The sequence below is a fragment of the Stenella coeruleoalba genome (genome assembly GCF_951394435.1).
Source record: "Stenella coeruleoalba genome assembly, chromosome: 2".
NCBI classification, from domain to species: domain Eukaryota; kingdom Metazoa; phylum Chordata; class Mammalia; order Artiodactyla; family Delphinidae; genus Stenella; species Stenella coeruleoalba.
Genome location: NC_137147.1, coordinates 171,288,897 through 171,304,067, shown reverse-complemented (window position 1 = coordinate 171,304,067; position 15,171 = coordinate 171,288,897). Strand labels below are relative to the sequence as shown.

The 15,171-nt window shown below is 43.3% G+C and overlaps 1 protein-coding gene across 13 annotated transcripts in view; it reads right to left on the bottom strand.

The window, feature by feature from the left end:
* The window catches only part of KIAA1217, a 497,403-nt gene that overhangs the window by 120,748 nt on the left and 361,484 nt on the right, over positions 1-15,171 (bottom strand). The window lies entirely within an intron of this gene.

The following is a 15,171-nucleotide window of genomic DNA, read 5'->3' as shown; positions in this document are numbered from 1 at the left end:
CCAGCCAGGACCACTGGCCAGTCATGTGGGTGCACCATCTTGAGAGGGGAACCCTCAGTCCCAGGAGAGCTGTCCCAGCCGATGTCCCGTGGAACAGAAATGAGATGCCCCCTCCACACACTGCCCAAATGGCAGAATCATGAGCAAATAAACAATTGTGGTTGCTTTAGGTCACTATGTTTAGGGTCACTTGTTGTTCAGAGATAGATAACTGCGTCGGGACGGAAGATCCTGACATTTCGTTTTGACTCCTACTTCTTGTGAGAATCTCCTGAGGCACTCTACCAGGACCAACAGAGTAATTGTTGGCAGGAGAGACTCGAAATAGAACAGAATGTGACTTGTGCTTAAATATGGCAGTTGATGTAACCAATTTATGTCCATCTCCTTCTGAAATTCCATTCAGATGACAATGAAGAATTAAAAAAGTGTACATCAAAGAATTAAGGGGAGGAGAGAGGAGACAACAGCAGACGAGAGAAAGCTGACACCTAGGTCTTCAAGCACAGAACTCTGCATAACTGCAGGGCCAGGGAAGTTCAGGAAAAGAGGCACCAGATCCTTCTGAAGCTAAGAACGCAGAGTGAGTGGAACGCATGAGGGCTGGCTGAATCTTTGTAATGGTGCAACACGCTTCCTCCATCCCCCTGTCTACGCCATTCAGCCAGGCGATTCCCCAAAGCCACAGCAGAACCACTGAAGAGGTTGAACCCACGGACTGGATTCTGGGTCACGAAGCACAGGGGAAGGTGCATGAGGTGCCCTCTGACAAAATTCTGGCAAAGGGCTGACGTCTTGGTCAGGAAACTGGAGGGAAGCTGACTGTCCTCCAAGAACAGACCAACAGATTTTTGAGGGTAAGGTTTCGATTCTGTCCGGTCACTCCATCGTGAAGCACCCTGGGCCATATATAAAAGCTTCCAGTGAGTACAACCGTGCCTCGCTTATGCATGAACAGACTAGCAAGGGTTAACAGACATTTCATAAAGCCTCTTTCATGTGAGAAGTAAACAGAAAACAGAAACTCAGAAGAGATGAGACAGTCCAAGAAAAGGGGAAATTTGGAGGGCAAGAGCGAGCTCTGGGGACCATGAGAACAGAAATGACAAATTCAGTGGAGAAGAAAAAGTTGATGAAATCTCAAAAAGGGCAGCAAAACGACTACGAGAGGGGAAAAGGTGAGAACCAGTAAGAACAATAGAGAATGACTTCAGAGCCTCTCAATTCCTAATAATGGGGATTTGGGTAAGGAGGTCAGGAAAAGCAGAGCAGTTTTCCAAAAGTATTACAAGATTTTTTTTTTTCTCCCCAAACTGAAGGACATGAGCTTGGAGACTGAAAGTGTTCATGAAATGCTCAACACACTCAGGCTTGTCCCTCAGACGTTCCAGATGGCAGGGGAAACACAGAGGTTCCTACAAGTTCCCAGCGGGTGTGGAGAAAAGTCACAGAGGAAGGAGAAGTCAGAAGGGCATTCGCTTTCTTAACAGCAGCCCAGAAACCAAAGACAATGGAGACACAGCCTCGAAAACCCGGGAGGAAATATTTTTGATCTAAGTCTATATTTATCCAAACCATTCATCAAGTCTTTCATTAAAGTCAGCTTCCCAGCGAGGCCTCCCCTCACCACCTTCTCCAAAATTTCAGCACCCACTCTGTCTCATATTTCATACCCCAGCCCTGCTTCATTTTCTTCCTGAGTGTTTTTCACTAGACACTGTAACTCATATTTTCATTATTACTACTGTTTATTGTCAGTCTCTCCTGCCGAAATGGAAGCTTCATGAGGCCAGGGATTTTAAAAAATACATCCAATTCCTCTTGTCTCCTTTTAATTTTTTATGATGTATGTATTTATTTATTGGCTGCACCTCACGGCTGGCGGAATCTTAGTTCCCCGCCAGGGACTGAATCCGCATCCTCGGCAGCGGAAGAGCAGAGTCCCAACCACTGGACCGCCAGGGAATTCGGCCAGGGATTTCTTTAAAAATGTTTCTTGTTGTTGATGTTCACCAGGGCATCCTTAGTACCTGTGATACTACCAATGATATAGTAGGTTCTTAATAAATATTTGTTGAATGAATGAATGAATGAATGATTTATTAGTCATCCAAAAGGAATGTTCATTTGGGGATCCATCTGAGCTGTAAGAGCTTTTGCTGCATGATGTGAACAGCCTAGGAATCTTGTTCCTGGTTTGGATACACATGAGAAGCACGTTCTGAAGTGGCCATTTCCTTGATTGGAGTAGACCTTCAGAGAGTTAGTTTTCTAGAATTTCCATGCTGTTACACGTTTTTCAGTATACAGAAAAAGCCTTGCAAGCCTGTCTGATCATAGATTGTGCAACGTCTTTGCCCCGAACGGGAGATGTGGTGACTGTCCATGTGATTGCTAATGTCATATCCAAAGGCCAAAACCACTCTTGAGGTCTGAGCCCCAACTATGCCTGGGTGGGGCCCCTGTACATGGGCCACTAGTGGCCTCACTACAGTCAAATATCACGGCCTCATTCCCCAAAAGGGCCTGGTTTTCATTCCCACATCTGCATTCTGTACGTGTGTGTGCTTGAAATAGAATTTGTAGGCTGCTCTGAGTGAAAAAAACAATTGGGGCTAAACTACAGTTACCTCGGGGTCTGGGTGGCGCAGCTGCCAGCTGGGTACACAAGTCCAGTTACAGATCGTGAAAATCCACAGAAGACGGAAAAGATGCCTTTACAAACAGAGGAGAAGAGTCTTTTTACACTTGGTTCGGTCTGCCTTCTCAGTTCAGGAAAGGTATTTAGAAATGCTTAAACTCAGAAGGAATTTTCTGAATCTACGATGGCGTGTTGTTGGCACGGCGATGAGATTCAGCATGCTCTGGCATTCTTCCCTCGCGCTGAGTTAGTGCTGGCTGTTCCAGATTCAGAGGAAGGCTGAAGGACTTTAGATGATAAACTCCCTTTTTGTGAAGAAGGGAAGAGGACATGCGAAATGCATTTATAGTATGTCTGCTGTGTGTCAGGAACGGTACGCGTGTAATTTCACTGAATCAGCATCTCTGATGAGGTCGGTGTTATGGCCCCATTTCACAGATAGGGAGAAGGTAGCTCAGGAGGTCCAAGTAACTTGCCACAAGTTACAGGTGGTAAAATGGCTTAACTAACTTATATATCCCACTTTGTCAATCCGCAGAAGCCACAATCTCTCCCTGGAAGCACACAGCCTCTAAAATTTTGCATTTAGCCACATCCATTTCCTCTAGCTGGCCTCTCTGGACCATCTTAGCTGTCCTCACACTTTTAGCCTGACCATCTGCTTGAAGATGTGGAAGCATGATGGGGGCAGCTTGGAAAAACTATTCCTGTCTTGAAGTCAACTGAAGTAAATGATGACACGTGGTTAGAAATAATGCACGTGCTGGGGGAGTAGGGGAAGGCGCAGAGCCCTGAAAGCAAGAGTGTTGAAAGGAAACTCATAGCACTTGCAGACCTTCTGAGAAGCCTGAACACTTGGGTTCTTCCATCTCAATGGCTCTGCAAATGGAATGTGTGTTTGTCACCAAGAACTCTTGGTGACATTCTGCAAAAAATTAAGTGCACTTGGCAGGTCACATCGTGTTACACATCCTCATAATTTTCTGAATCTCAGAATCCATTCCAGAATGCGGGACATCTTCTAAAATGTTCTTTATTTTCATATGGCATGCAAGGATTTTCACTGTGTGACCTTGCTAAGAACTGAATATTCATGTTCCTCCAAAATTCATGTTAAACTCCTAATCCCCACTGTGATGGCATTTGGAGGTGGGGCCTCTGGGAGGTAATTAGGTCATGAGGGTGGAGCCCCTTCCCCAATGGGATTAGCACTCTCATAAGAACAGACATGGCAGAGTTTCTTTTCTATCTCTGCTCTCTGGCTTGTGGGGATACAATGAGATGATGGCTAACTGCAAACCAGGAAGTGGGTCCTACCCAGCCACTTTGACCTTGGACTTCCTAGCCTCTGCAACTGTGGGAAATACATTGTTGTCTAAGACACCCTGTCTTCAGTAATTTGTCACAGCCGCCCAAACCAACTAAAACAGACCTCAGCCTCCCATTGCTGCCTTATTACCCCAAATCACGCCACATTCCTAGGACATCATAGTTGTACCGGACATTGCGCTGCTCTGTGACCTTATGAAGCACGCTCACTCTCCACGCTGTGCCACCCACTTGGGGGACTTTCCCACCACTTCTGCTTAGCACGTGCTCTATCTCTGAGCCATCTTCCGCCAACACTTTTCCATTAAGAATTGAGGAACTTTTCTCAAATATGTCTTATTGAAATTGCAAGCATGACTTTTGCATTTCTGTGAAATTCTGCATCCCAATTAGCTGTGTTCATCAAAGGGTAATAGATAGTAAAGTGTTAGGCACATAATAGATGCTCAGATATCTTTTAGCTGAAATCAATTCTCCCGGTAACGTGGCCACGACTTAATCAGACGTAGGCTTGCCTTCTGGAATGCCTTCTACAATTTCCCCTAAACGGCATTTTCTGCAGGCAGATGATGGTGACAATTCCAAATGACCTAAATGCCTCCGTTTCTCCAAATCCAGTTTAAGACTAGGCGAATCAATACACATTGTAACTGGCAAATGGCTAATGCCCTAAAAATACAAAGAGCTCTCAGAGTACTTTCTGATGGAAAACTGACAACTTTCACCTTAATAAGAAAAACATAAATATAAAAATAATAAGATAGCTTTTTATACCCATGAAATTAGCAAAAGTTTTTACAATAAAATAAACAGTACTGACAGGAGCTGGGAAAATGAGTTCCCTCACAAACCACTGTTGGGAAAGAAAGTTGATCCCACTTCTCCAAAGAGCTACTTGTCAATATGCGTCGAAAGCCCCCAAAATACACATATGGTTTGAGCCAGTAATTCAACTTCTACACATTTATGCACAAAGATATACTTACCAGGATGCTCAATAAATCATCGTTTATAAGAATAAGCGGCGGGGGTGGGGGGGTGGAAGAGTGGATTCCTCTCTAGAGGATTCATTTAATTAGAGGATTCATTTAATTAGAGGATTCATTTAATAAATCAGTTCACATAATAAATCCATTCACTGGAACACTACACTGTTATTAAAAGGGATTCTAAAAGAAAATGGCAATGAGAAAAAAATTTGTCAAGTGGCAAAGTATGTTATAAAACAGAAAGGAATTAGACATTAAAAAATCAATCAATCACCTTAATGGCAGTGATGGATCCAAGTTTTGTGGGTCCTGAAGCTTATTACAATTTTGAGGGACCTCCTTCAGAATAAGAATACCAAGTTAGAAACATAAAATTCATTATGAAAGTAAATCATTTATAGGGGCCTGAACCTTGGTCTCATCAGGTTCATGGTTTAGTCTTCCTATTTGATGAATGTCCAGAGAGGTTGTCTCTGGGTGGTAAGTTCCTGGGCGATGCTCTTTTCTTCATGATTTTCTATATTTTTTATATTTTCTCAAATTAGCATGCTTTGATTCGATCGTCTTCAAAGATGACCCTCACAGATCTAAAGAGACTGGCCAATTAGGGCTTCTATTCAGTTAATTGGGTCATTTTTTAAGCCAGAAGTGATGGGCCAAGGGAGGGGAACATATTAAACTATGAGTGGAGCTGGTAGAATGTAAACTGGCATCTGAAATGGGGAAGACATTGGTATTTAATACAAGCGAAGGATTCTAGTATAGTTAATGTCGTGGTGTTATCCTTAAGAGACTGAATTTAAGAGTCTTATGATTTAAAAAAGAAGTGTAATGCACTGAAATGTACCTTGGACGGACTTGTAGAGATGGCTTTATTCATTCAAGAGACCAGCCTCTATACTGTGCCAGGAATGGGAGGTACAGTGGTAAACCAAGGGTCACACCCTGTGTTCTAACCTACACAGTGGTTCCATAAATGACACTGTTATGTAGACGTTAACAATTCAGGTCCAACACCAGCTGACATTTTGTTTCAGACACAGCAGCAATTTGAAGACCTGGCCACATGTGTTCCTTGAAAAGTGCTACCATGCCCTCTGATGTCGGAAACATTTCACATCCGGGAGGGGACTCACGTTGCCACGCCCCTTCCTACGGAATAGCTTTTCAAGTAGGTGACAAAGCAAGATGTTGAGCGTTGCCTTGCACGGAAGAAAAAGATAATAGAAAATGTGTTCTCCACAGGAAGTCTGGATGCTCTTTTATTCTGGGGGGGGAGGGGTGGGGAATAACTTTACTCTCAGCTTTTAGTGTCTTTGATTTAGGTAAATACCAAATCTTTGCTGCAGTAACTGAAATGGATTATATCAATCAGATATTTTCTTATTTCTTTCAGACATGTGATATTTAAAGACAAGGCAAGACTTTGTTAAGTCTTTTAACTAATTTATCTTCTATGACTTATAACTGGAGAACGATGAAGACCCTATGGAAAGTCTTCATGAGGGACTGAAAAATTGCAGCAGCAATTTTAAGCGAAATGCTAATTTAGAACGTGCTTTAAAGAGTCATGATTGTGGAGCAAGACGTGTTAGAATCATGACAGGGTGTGTTAAAAAATAAGTTTGTATAAAAGTTAAATATGATAGAGTCTTGCCCACCCAACAACCTGACTGACAGCAGTCAGTGGACAGAGATCTTTCTGGGAGGTACTCATTCTTGACATAGAGTCTTAGTAATGGCACCGTTAGTGCTTAATCACTTAACTTGGTTTTGTTCCAGACAAATTAGTACAGTTGGGACTCAAGTGAAATGATAATACTGTTGAAGTGAGCATCCCAAAGCATTTCTCTAAAAAACACTGATATCTGTTGGTAACTTTTGGAATTCAGGCTGTGTTAAAGATGTGCATATCTAAGATGCTGATTTCTGGTGCCATGAGCCAGTCCTTCCCAGTGGGTCTTACTGCCCTCTTACATGGAGAGTTAGACACTTGACTATGAAGAGGTTACAGTGCAAAGTCACTCAGAGAAACAGCAGCCGGGTCAATAATTTAATCTTAAAGCTTACTCAACAATTAAGGCAAAACATATTATAAGGACTTCCCTGGTGGCGCAGTGGTTGAGAATCCACCTGCCAATGCAGGGGACATGGGTTCAAGCCCTGGTCCGGGAAGATCCCACATGCTGCGGAGCAACTAAGCCCGTGCGCCACAACTACTGAGCCTGCGCTCTAGAGCCCGCGAGCCACAACTACTGAGCCTGTGTGCCACAACTACTGAAGCTCATGTGCCTAGAGCCTATGCTCTGCAACAAGAGAAGCCACTGCAATGACAAGCCTGTGCTCCGCAACAAGAGAAGAGCCCACTCGGCACAACTAGAAAAAGCCTGCATGCAGCAATGAAGACCCAATGCAGCCAAAAAAAATAATAAAGTTAGAAGAAAAAGAGCAACAGAAATTATAAAAAATATATATATTATAAGAAAATGCTGTGAGAAACATAACTGATTGTGCGTATACTACAACTGTAATTGGATTCTTTCTTACACTTAGGGTGAACTGCTGGTTAAATTAAACATTGCCATATCAACTCATTTTATAAGGCTAGTATTCACCTGGATATTAGGAAAGTAATAAAAGGAAAGACTTCAAATTTAAATGCAATCCCCTAGATTAAATAATAGCAAAGCAACTGTAGCAATGTATGAAAAAAGTACATCATGACCAAGAAGAGTTTATCTCAGGAGTGTAAAGATGGTTTAACACTAGAAAATCTAGTACTAATATGTTCTGCAATAATAAATAAGTAAAGAGAAACTCTATAGTAATCTTGATAGTGTCAGAAAAATGTTAAGAAAAATCCAAAACACATCTATAATTTAAAAAAAAATACAATAACTTAAGAATTAAAGGGCTTCCCTGGTGGCGCAGTGGTTAAGAATCCACCTGCCAATGCAGGGGACAGGGCTTCGAGCCCTGGTCCGGCAAGATCCCACATGCTGCGGAACAACTAAGCCCATGCGCCACAACTACTGAGCCTGTGCTCTAGAGCCCATGAGACACAACTACTGAGCCCGCGTGCCACAACTATTGAAGCCCGTGCACCTAGAGCCCGTGCTCCACAACAAGAGAAGCCACTGCAATGAGAAGCCCTCGCACTGCAACGAAGAGTAACCCCAGCTCACTGCAGCTAGAGAAAGCCCACGTGCAGCAACAAAGACCCAACGCAGCCAAAAATAAATTAAAATAAATAAATTAAAAAATAATAAAATAAAAAAAAGAATTAAAGAGAACTTTCTTAATGTGGTGAAAGGCATCCACCAAAAACCTCCGACAAGCATAGCAATCGATGATGAAATCTTAGAGGCATTCTCTTCAAATTCAGAATTTTTGCTATCTTTGCAGCTAAAGTTCCAGTCAATACAAGAAAAAGAAATACAAAGCATATGGATTGGAAGGGATCACCAAAATTGTGATTATTCTTAGATGATATAACAGAGAATCCAAGGAAACCTGCAGACACAGTGTTAGAATATGACCGAATAATATAAGATCAATATAGAGACTCGAAAGCCACCCCAAATACTAGAAAAAAATCAGAGAATACAGTTTGATAAAAACATACCACTTATAACAATGTCAATTTTGAGGAACAACAGTAAGAGGCAGTATTTTCCCACCAGATATCAACACTATTAGGACAGTGTGGTTTTGGCACAGGGATAGAACAAACAGGACTACGGAACAAAATAGATTGCCTAGAAGAAGACACAGGCTTTATGAAAGCTTGGTATGACTGAGGTTGTGGTACAAGTCCATGGAGAAACAACTATCCAATACACAGTGTCAGGAAACTTGGTGCACCATACGGAAAAAGTAAAAAATAGATCCTTTCCTTACAACATAAGTAAAATAAATTCCTAATGGACTAAAGACCTATGTGTGAGAAGCTAAACTATGAAACAAAATGAAACATGGTGTTGTATCCTTGCATACTGGTAGAGGAAAAGACTTTTAAAAGAAATAAAAACTATAAACCACAGAGAAAAGTATTGCCTTTTTTTTTTTTTTTCCGGTTGTACCACATGGCTTTCTGGGTCTTAGTTTCCCGACCAGGGACTGAACCTGGGCCTTCGGCAGTGAAAGTGCAGAGTCCTAACCACTGGACAGTCAGGTAACTCCCAGAAAGTATTGCTTAATTAAAATGAATATTCTGGACTACAAAAAACACTGAAAACAAAGTAAAGAAGACAAACCAGAGTCTGAAAGAAGATATTTATAACTCACATGCTCTACCAGGGATTAGTAGTCCGAATAATTAAAGAACCCTCATAAATCAATAAGAATATAGAAAATGGGCAATAGTGGATATGCAAAAATGGATATAAATACGCAACGCATGGCAGAAGAAACCCCAGCAGCCAATAAATATAAAAATGCTCAATCTCACTAGTAATTATGGAAATAAAAATGGAAACAATGATGTACTATTTTATACCCACCAGATAGGCAAAAGTCAGTAAATCCAATAACCTCAATTACTGGTGAAGTCATGGGAAAATGGGGTCTGTTGTTCACTGCTGGTGAAAGTGAAAACTTGCACAATCATTTTAGGACACCTGGTGAAATGTCAGATGTGCATCCTGTAAGCTCGCTATTTCCTGTAAATTATCCATCACAGATAAAAATCTCATGTGTGGTCACCGGCCCCATGGTGCTCACTGTGGCACTATTTCTCATTGATCTGTTCTCAGTGGTTCATTCATATAATGGAACTGCCAACAACAGTTATAATGAATGAAGTAGAACCACATCTACCAACATGGATGAATCTCCAAAAGGTAAAGTTGAGTGAACACAGAAAGTTACAAAAGGATACATGCAGTACGATCCCATGTATGTAAAGTTTTATAACACAAAATAGTAATACATATTGTTTATGCGTGTACCAAATACAGCACAAGCACCAGAACTTGCGTGGCAGCTATGCTCTCCAACTGCAGGGGTCGGTTAGCTCTGGGAAAGAAGAAGGAGGGAGGAGAGAAGATGGGGTTTTACATTTTACTTCTTTAAAAACATATGAAGCCTGAAGCTATTATAGAAATATTACCTTTCTTTTTAAAATTTGAGGGCTACCAGAGGTCAGCCTAACTATATTTTGATAAGCTTTGCGGGGGGGGAATAAAAAAAATAAAATTTGACAACTTACATAGCATTTGCTGTGTGCCAGGCACTGATCTAAACCTTCTCCAAACAGATTAACTCATTTAATCTTCTTTATGAGGTTGCTATTGTAATTATCCCCATTTTACAGATGAGGAACACTGAGGCAAAGAGAAGTAACCTGTATGACTCACCCAGCTAATGATCTTAACCACTGTGCCACTCTGCCTCTTAGGTGTTAAACGGATGCGAGTATCTGTTTAATTTCGGTAATGTCTACTATGTTATTATATTGTTAGGTTTTCTGTACTTTTTCCAACCAAAAAAATTAAAGAATAAATCATTTTTTTAAATGTTAAAATAATACTATCTAAATAGTATTGCTTCCACAGAGCACCCAGATCTGACCTAGGAGTTTAAACCTGGATGTAGTTATAGAAATTTGCAAGTTTTCCTCGGCTTTTGATAAAAAAGTGGGTGTTGAAATTCTATAATACAGACCCAAAGAGTAAAGGCCACAGAAGGAAGCAGATTTTCTTGAAGAACACAAGTATAAAAGTACAATTATCATGGTCCCAGAAAAAAATTAATTGGCCTTTTATGGATATGAAAAGTGCAACTTTCACAGAATTTCCAATGAATGTTTTCCAAGTATCAGAAAGACTTTGACTATAAATCAAAATGTATATATACCCATCCCACTAGGAGATTTATACATCGTGCATGGTCTTCAATCATACTGATTAGCAGATTTAAGCCCAGAGATTATGGACATTAGTGAGAAACCATCTGAGTTAATCGGAAATTTATTTTCTTCTATACTAAATTATTAGTGTCTTACATAATAATAACCAGTAATTATTATGGATGAATGAATATATCTTTAGAAAACTTTTCAGTATGAAATGCTGGTTTTTATATAAATTACATGTAGATTTAAAAATACCCACCCATATATAGTGTTATGAATTTTATTGTTCATAATTTCTTTTATTTTCTATTATTATATGAAAATTATTCTACTTGAAAAGAGACAACCTGTCCGGTCCCTGAACTGGGGGAGAAAGACATTGGGAGGTGTTGATAGGACAAACTTCTTTTCTCCTCTGGTAAGCAAACCTCAGGATCGTCAACAATTTCCAGAGGAAACTTTCAGGGTAACTGGGAACCGTGCTGCTTCCTTATACTTTTATGCCCTAAGTCACGCAAATGACAAAAAATAAAAATCATCCTTTGATGACAAATGTTGTAAACAAATTCCAGTAGATCGATATCTGTGGATTCCATTTCATTAGACAGACTCCCCACTTTTTCAAATTCATGTTTTAGAAGCAGTAACTGTGGGATGCTTGGACCCCAAAGAGCCTTTGGTGCTACCTCTTCCTGCATCCTTCCCATCCTCACTCTCATTCCTGGACTCCACATCCTGGTCTCCTCTGGAGGCCCAGCCTTCCGCCGGGGCTCTTGGCTCCAGTAATTCTACTCTCTGTCCATCTGTGACTCTCATGGGACTCATCCGTTCCCCAGCGCCTCAGTGAAATATTTGGGGGATAAAACCCATCTGTCTGCAAGCAGCTGGCCTTTGCCACCCTCAGGCCTGGGTGGGGGGCAGCACCCACGCAGGTAATGGAGCCGGAAAGCCGGGAGGGCCTTGGTCGAAGGGTGATACTCCGAGCATAGGTAGCCACTGACGAATATTCCAGAACACTCACATCTCACTCTTTGCTCTTCTGCTCCCAGGTCTGTGGAGGAGAGTGGTGAGAAAGAGGGCGTGGGCCATTAGGGGAATTCACATCTCACCCGCCTTCATTTCAAAGCTCTTAAACAAGAGACTTGCTCCGTCACATGAGAAACATAAAGGAACTAACCCATCCGGTGCCAGCTCTCATAGGAATGATCAGCTTCCCTCAGTGCCTGTGATCTGACTGCTTTTAGTTGAAGCATAGTTGATTTGCAGTGCTGCGTTAATTTCTGCTGTACAGCAAAGGGATTCGGTTACACACTTCTATATCTGATGGAAGGGCAGGGCTTATGTGTTTAAGTCCTGATGGAACGAGGATTGAATTACGTGCTGGATGAGTAGGTGGCAGAGGGGCCCTGTCTCGGGGGCTACACTTTGGAGCACCCCCTCACCCCAACATCAGCATGTGCACCCCAAGTGCTGAGGGGGTGGGAATCAAGGCTTGGGCACCTGCGGGGCGCGTTGAGGGAGCTTCTGTTTGCAGTCGGGCATCACTCACGAGTGAAATGAGAAAAGAGCCGGAGGGAGAGTCAGGACGAAGGGGCACTGCTGCAGGTAGGGGGTGAGGGGGACCCCCCTTTGCTTCATGATCCAGTAGAGGACTCTGAGAATTTCAAAAACGCTAAAAGCAAAAGTGCCTTTCTACGTTGTTACGAAGGTGTACTGGTCAAAGCACGAAAGGCTAGAACATATTCTATCTAATAGCTTGTCGGCTTGATCTACAGCTTTAAAGATATTCAGACACACAGTATGGGAGCCTCTGTGATCGTGCCCCAGGCAGGCTCTGTGACACAGAAGGATGAGGAAAGTTTCCTGAACATCAGCCTCAGCGCTAGGAATAGCATCTTCCAGCGACAGGTGATTTACGTTTATGTTTTGAGCAGTCCTCGTGCACCCGGGTACTTGCGTGTCCTCTACCTCTGCAGAGATTCGCTCACTTTATTTTTGGTTGGATGTTGGCAGCAAAGCCGAGTCACGCTGAGCTGCTTTTAGTGTCTCCACGGTGTTTACACTGATGAACTGCTTCGGTGACTATCTAAGCTTCACATTTCTACCATGATGATTATGTGCTAATTATTCTGTTGTTTGTTCACCACTGGGTTCTTCTGAGCCTTTCAATAGGCTTTCCCAGGCTGTAATACATGTTCCCCTCCGCCACAACGGGCCACAGCTGCCCTGTGGACCCTCCCAGACAAATCTAGCCGGACTCCAGCCTGGAGCGGGCAGTGACGGAGCGAGAGGTGGGTGAGGCCCTTCCAAGGCCTGTCCCTGGCCGCCTGCCTGCTCCCCTCTCCCTGTGTCTTTCCTGCCGCTCCTCCTGTGTCCTTGGGCCCAGGCCAGAGGGTGTGGCTCTTCTGGAAGCCTCTTCTGTGTCACCTGTCTTCAGCCCTCTCCACACCCTGCCCCTCTGGGGAGATCTGGAATGTCCTTCTCTCAGCCCTGGCCAGAGGATTAAAGGGGGTCCCAAGAGACATGGCATTCTCTAAGGCCCGGATGGGCGCTCAGGATCACAGTCGTGTGTTCAAGGGTGTGAGCCACAGAGAAGAGAGAATGGGGTTGAGATGGACCTGCCGGTCAAGTGTGCCAACCTAGGTCACTTGGTGGCCCTTGTCCTGGTTGGAAGGGGGCTTTACAAAGCTTTTGTAAGGTTTATCTAATCTCTGACAGAGGTATCCTTGTACGCCAGTTCTTGCTTTATAAGCAAGTGGAAAGAGAGAGTTGCTGCCAGTGGAATTCTAGGTGCAAGAGGGTGACAAGATGAAGCCACAGTCCCTCCCCCCAAAGGCCCCACCTCCAGCCCGCAGTGGCTGGCTCTGGGCACTGGTTCCCGTGACATGAATTTCCAGGGCTGGGCTTGACAATCTGAGCTTTCCAGTCTGCCCTCACAAGACCCCAAGAGACTTTATCGTACCTTTACCTTCTGTTTCCTCTGGTACTTGCTGAAGAGGCATTTAAGAGACATGACACATGGCTGCTTCCTCTTCCTCCCCATTTCCCTTTGAAGTTTCAGTGCTGCCTTTTGAAAGTAGCTTCTGTTCTCCACCACACGATCACAATAAAGAACAGATGGCCTGAGGGTGGCAAAAGCAGCTCTGGGAGTGGTGGGCGGGAAGGGACCGTGATGACAAAGCGGTCCTGCCCAGATCCATGTCCCCAGGTCTTCCCATCACTGCCAGCAAAGTACAAGCCCTGCTTCCAGACTTACCATCAATAACCTTTCTCCCTGCTTTCAGAGGTGAGTCCCCCCCACCCCACCCCTAAATGCCTCAAGATCAAAATTGTTGGTATTCCTACTGAAAGCCCTGGGAAAGAAGTGATAAGCCCATAATATCTCTACTTGCTTTAAAGGCTAAAGAATTTATCAAGCAATCCTCTTGGGCTGCCCCATCACAACAGGCACTGGACAAGTGGAGTCCCTCCCCTAGGCTGGAAGTAACCTGGAGACACAAGACCCAACCCAAATTACTATCACATCCGGGCATCTATGCATTCTCCCAGCTTTATCTTCTATAATAGCAGTTCAACTGATACATAAACATTATGCTTTAAAACAAGCATAACAGAAGGCAGAATCATAGACTCTGTACCCTTTCCATGGGACAAGTACTTCAACCTACACAGTGTGTTTGTGCCGTTTAAAACAACTGAGAGCAAAAGGAGACTGAATCGTTATTTTGATCCCACAATGAAAACTTTAGGAAGGGAGAAACGTTGGTGAAACTTGGGGCTGTTTCAGATTTAGAGCAGCGGCACTGCATTCACTTAAGCAGAATTAGCATGAAAGACAGATTTCGGTCCTTCTAGAAATACTTATTGAGTACCTGGGTGTAATACAGGTGAGCTGTAGAACGGTAAGCTCAGAGATCTGAGTTTCTACTGATGTACAAAAGTTTCCTAACAGTCTTTTTTTTGGCTGTGTTGGGTCTTCGTTGCTGCGCGCGGGCTTTCTCTACTTGCGGTGAGTGGGGGTTACTCTTCGTTGCGGTGCACCGGCTTCTCATTGTGGTGCTTCTCTTTGTTGCGGAACATGGGCTCTGGGTGTGCGGGCTTCAGTAGTTGTGGCACGTGGGCTCAGTAGTTGTGGCTCACAGGCTCTAGAGCGTAGGCTCAGTAGTTATGGCGCACGGGCTTAGTTGCTCTACGGCATGTGGGATCTTCCCGGACCAGGGCTTGAACCCAGGTCCCCTGTATTGGCAGGCAGATTTTTAAACACTGTGCCACTAGGGAAGCCCTGTACTGATGTACAGTAGACAATAAGCTCATAGATGAGACAGTGGAGAATGTGTCAAATAACAGGGAGTAAAATA